The sequence below is a fragment of the Lepus europaeus genome, chromosome 12 (assembly GCF_033115175.1).
Source record: "Lepus europaeus isolate LE1 chromosome 12, mLepTim1.pri, whole genome shotgun sequence".
Taxonomy (NCBI): domain Eukaryota; kingdom Metazoa; phylum Chordata; class Mammalia; order Lagomorpha; family Leporidae; genus Lepus; species Lepus europaeus.
The window spans coordinates 1395306-1400634 of record NC_084838.1 but is presented as its reverse complement, the minus strand read 5'-3'; positions in this window follow the sequence as shown (position 1 = coordinate 1400634).

The window sequence follows — 5329 nt, the reverse complement described above, 5'->3', positions numbered from 1 at the left end:
TTTCGGAGTGACTGCCTGAGCTCGAAGTCCGCGCAGCTGACCGCCATGGGGGGGCGGGTCCCGGGGAGGCGCAGGAGGGGCCTGGGACCCGTGCACCTGTCGTTAATGCGGGAGAGGCCTAGGACCCGTGCACCTGTCGCTAATGTGGGAGGGGCCTGGGACCCGTGCACCTGCGGCTTATGTGGGAGAGGCTGGGACCTGTGCACCTGTCGTTAATGTGGGAGGGGCCTGGGACCCGCGCACCTGTCGCTAATGTGAGAGAGGCCTGGGACCCGTGCACCTGTCGCTAATGTGGGAGGGGGCCTGGGACCCGCACACCTGTCGCTAATGTGGGAGGGGCCTGGGACCCGTGCACCTGCCGCTTATGCGGGAGAGGCCTGGGACCCGCACACCTGTCGCTAATGTGGGAGGGGCCTGGGACCCGTGCACCTGCCGCTTATGCGGGAGAGGCCTGGGACCCGCACACCTGTCGCTAATGCGGGAGGGGCCTGGGGCCCGCGCACCTGTTGCTAATGCGGGAGGGGCCTGGGGCCCGTGCACCTGCCGCTTATGTGGGAGGGGCCTGAGTTTCAGAAGAAACAATGTGAGCAGCTAAACCGGCTGTGGCCTGAGATGCGCCCAGGGGCGGCCCCAACGGAGAAGGGAACCTGCGGGCTGGCTCCTCACCTGCGGAGGGCGCGGGCCAGGCCGGCGGGGCCGTGGTGGCCGGAAGCGGCCTCTGCGGTTGCGGCAGACTCCACGGTGTAGGCCTGCTGGCCGTGTAGAACCCAGGAGAGCCTCCACCCCGGAAGGCAGTTTGCTTTCCGCGGCTCCAGGTGATGCCGGCCCGAGACCGAGCCAGGGTGAACACAGGGTCCTGTGGTGCCTCCTTGCACACGGTGTTGCCTGCTCTAGGCCAGATCTGGCGTCTGGGGGGCCCAGCCCCAGGACAGCGGCCGGCCCCGCACCACCGGGCCTGGGAGAGGCCGGGGATCTGAGTGTCCGCCCAGGCCCAGGGTAACGAGGTCCCCGCCCTGCGCTGTGCATTTGTATTCTGGCTAGGAAGCTTGCAGTGGCCCGGGCAGGCCTTGAGGGGTCCCCACTGAGCAGCCCCTCTGTGGCTGCGACCTTCCCAGGGTGTGCAGGCCTCCCTGGGGCTGCGCTCGCCCGATGCTCCCCACGCCACGGGCACTGTCGTCACATTCTGGCCCCCAGAGACCCCGCAGGAAGCCGGGCTCCTGGAAGGGCTCCGGACACCACTGGTTGAGGCTGGCTGGAAGGACGTCCAGGCTCCCCAGGGTGCCCCGTGTCGGGGGCTTGGGGCCAGCCCGGGGTCCCCGGGGGCCTGGTGTTGGGCTGAGCGGATGGACTTGTTCGTTGTCTGTCCCCGTGGGCAGACAACGGCCGCGTGCTTGGAGGCTTCTGGCTGCCGGGAGGTGCCCACACAGGCGAGGCCCAGCGTGTGGCCGCGGTCCCGGCGAGTGCGCAGCAGCTTCGCACGGACCTGGAGCGGGGGTGATCAGGAGTGATCCAGCACAGCAGCCGCCCGTCCCGGAAGGGGACGACTTCGGGGGCTCTGCTTCGGGGACGTGGGACAGTGGGTGATGACGACCAAAGCTGGGCACCTGCAGAGAAGGTTCTGAAATTGGCAGAGCTGCTGCCTGGCCAGCCCCCCCCCCCCCCCAGCACCAGGCACTAAACCCCCATCCTCAGCCCGGGGCTGGAGCAGTCCCAGGGCCTGCAGGGAGGAAGGGCCCGGGGAGGTGGGGGGCTGGCAGAGCTAAGGGCCTAGGGGCAGTGAGACACACACCCCCAACACACCACGATGGATGGCAGAGTGGGGAGTGGGCGTGGCTTAGTGGATAAAGCCACCGCCTGCAGTGCTGGCATCCGGGTGGGCGCCAGCTCCAGCCCCATTCCCAGGGTCCCACTTCCCATCCAGCTCCTGCTAGTGCACCTGGGAGAGCAGCAGAGGACGGCCCACGTACCCTGGGACCTGTGCCCCGCGGGAGACCTGGAGGGAGCTCCTGGCTTCCGCCTGCTCCAGCCCTGGCCGTCGTGGCCATCTGGGGAGTGACCCAGCAGGTGCACGACCTCTCTCTCTCCCTCTCTCTCTCCCTCCCTCTCTCTCTCCCTCTCTCTAATTCTGACTTTCAGATCTTAAAGATCTGAGGAAAGCACAGCCTGGGGGGGTCTGGAAGAAAGCCCCCGCCCCCAAGTCCAGGCCAGCGTCCTGGGGCTGCGGAGGGCCCAGAGCCTGCGTGGGGGTGCTTGCCCATTGGTGATGAGAGACAGGTGCCAAGGAGCCAACGGGGTGGGTGACGGCCCCAGGGGGGATGTCTGGCACAGCCGGTTCCTGGGTAGAGGTGGCCTTGGCAAGCTGTCCCTGTGCCACATGGAGGCTGTGGCACCCAGGCAGGATACGGGCTGGCACGGGCCCCTCCTGGAGGTCATGACCCTCTGTCCCCCGCCTCGCCGGGAGGGGACACGGGCGGGGGCTGGGCAGGGTGGGTGGGGCCGGTCCAGCTCTGAGCCACCGGCTGGGCGGATATGACCTTGGGAGGCCGGCCCCCTGCGGCCATGCGGTAGGGGGAGGCGCGGCGGCTCCCGTGCTGACACGGCGTTTTCTGGGGACGGGAGCCGTTGGATCCGCAGAGGCGGCTTGCGGCTCTCTCCTCCCTCTCTGGCCGGGTTTGGGGAGGGTCCCTCGCTGTCCCCTCGCCCCTCCTGGCCAGCCCCACCCTGAGCCCTGCACTGCGGAGCCACGTTCCAGAAACGCCCGGCCGCCGGTTCCCAAAAGCGGGGGCTGCCCCCCCCCCCCAGCCTCCTGCCCAGCCGGGGACGGGCCGGCCGCAGCTGATTCAGCGCGGAGGGCCGGCGCCCCTCCCCCACCCCCCGGGCAGCGTGCCCGGGCCTGCCGGCAGCTGTCACACGGGGCCTGTGGCAGGGCTGCATAGCTCGAGGTGTGTGGCCCGCACTGCGCCTGGAGGGGGGCTGCCGAGCGCACCCCCCATGCAGCCGCTCCCGCAGCCGCAGAGGAAGTCAGCCTGGCTCTGTCAGCCATGGCCACCTGCCACACTGGCCTGGGCGAGGCTGTAGCGGTGGGCAGAGGCGTCCCCAGCATCCCAGCAGCGCCCCCACCGCCCACCACCCGGGCCAGGGGCCTCTCAGGCAGCAGGGGAGGGGGCAGGGGCAGAGAAGCCCCTGGGCCCAGCCCTGGGCCTCCGCTGCCCTCGGTTTCGCTTTTCTCCTCCCCGTGGCCACTGGGCACTGGCTCCTGCTGTTTGGAAAGCGGTGCCCGTGGGCTCCCGTTCTGGGGCCGTGAACACACCCCTGTGGGGGACGGGGGTCTCTGCTGGAGCCACAGTGGGGTCTGGGAAAAGTGGAGGGGGCCCAGGAAGGAGAGGCCACTGGGCAGCAGGGGTCAGAGGTCAGGGACGGGCATGGGCGGGGCCTCCCGGACACCTGTCTAGGCCAGGCAGTGAGGATGGCGTGAGGTCAGCTTTCTCTGAACGCGGTGCAGGGCCCAGCTCAGGAAGACCCTGGGGCCGGCCTGGGTTGGGGGGTGCTGCCCCCAGGCTCCCAGCATCCGTGTCCTCCCCACTGTGTCCACCTAAGCCCGAGGGCTGACCCGGAAGCTGTTTGGCTCAGGGTTTGCGGCGTGGGCTTCCCCAGGGGCCAGGCAGTGAGTGGCAAGTGTCCGAAGCCAAAGGCCAGCAGTCCAGGCCCTGACGCAGGTGGGGGTCCTGGCCCCCCAGGCCACGGCCCGTCCATAGCGGGGCCCCACACGGCCTCGGGCTTGGTGACTGTGCCCAGCACCCATCCTGTGCAGCCTGGACCTCCTGACCGAGCGACGGACCCCCGGGACCCACACAGAGTAGGGGGCGCCGTGGGGCGTGCAGGCAGCGTGGGGCACTCCCGCCCCGGGGCGCTGGGCCCTGCCGGGCTGCTGCCTGGGGGTTGCTTCTCAGAACCCCAGGGTCTCTGCTCCCCGCCCAGGGTGGTTTTCCCCGTGGGTTCCTTATGTACGCCAGCACCGTGACGTCACGGTGGCACGGGGTGTTTGTGTGTTTGCAAACTGCACTGTGGTAACCCCGTCTGTCTCCCGGCTCCCGAGATGCAGGGAGCATCCATCCGCACGGCTCCGCCCGCCTGTCACCGCCCCTGGGGTCCGGCCTCCCGCCCTGCTCATGCCCTGAGGACCCCGGAAGCTGCGGGGTGGCCCTGCCCCAGCCTGGCTCCGGCATTCCGACCAGGAACGCCCGTCGCTGGGCAGAGCTGGCAGGGAGGCCGGTGTTCCGGGGACCCTGGTCTCCAAGACCCGGGCCCCGGCTGCCTGCTGCGCTCCTCCGGCGAGATAAGGGGGAAGAAGCCCAGGGAGACCGGCCGCTGGCCAGCAGCTGCTGGACTGGTCTTCCCCGGCCAGGCCCCGCCTCCCTGGGGCTGCTCCCAGGCAGGGGCTGTGGGAGGAGGGAGGTGTGGGTGGTGACCGGCGCTGGGGCTGCCCGCAGGGGCCACCATGCTGCCAGGGCCCACAGAGGCCGGCGCTCAGGAGCCCTGGGCCCAGACTCTCTGGCTCTCTTCTCAGGGGACGAGGTAGGGCAGGCCCCGGGGGCAGATCTGGTGGCTGTGGGCCAGGGCAGCGCCTGGTTCCTGGCTTTCGTCCTCAGGGACGTGCCCGGGGTCCCGCGTCCTGGGGTCAGGCTGCAGGGGAGCGGGCCCTTCTCTCAGGACATCGGCTCTCGCCCGGCCTCCAGTTCCGAGCCGGGGAAGGCGTGCAGAGGGTGCAGGCCCGGGCTCTCAGTGACCTCGGGGAGGGTTGGGCGTGGCCTGCAGAGGCCATCTGTGCCCACAGCGCTGGCCGTTGCCCATCCTGGATGGGCAGCCCTGGGAGTCCTTAACTGGTCTCGCCGGGCGCCTCCAGCTGCTGCCCCAGCCCTCCGGGTCCTGCTCGGACGCCTGCATCCCCCATCCGCGGTCCCGCCCGCCCGGCAGCACGTGGCCAAGGGAGGGGGCGCGGCGCCGCCCAGCGACCTCCGCCTGCCCCTCATCCGGAGGCAGCAGCTGCTACACAGCTGCACCGAGTGCTGGAGGGAAATTTAGGACGAAAGAGGAAGATTAGAACCTCCGATTTAAACCGGGGAGGCTCACGCTGCCCTAATTCCCGAGCCAGGGCGTCACGGGTTCTGCAGCCGCGGACGCGAAGCCACTCACCCACTTCTCCTCTGCCGTGCAGACTCGCCGTGTCCCCACAAGACGAGCGGAGCCCCCTGCCCCGAGCCCTTCCAGGGACCTGGCTTGGGGGCCGAGGGTCTGTGGCTCCTCCCACTGGGACTCTGCGGGCATCTGT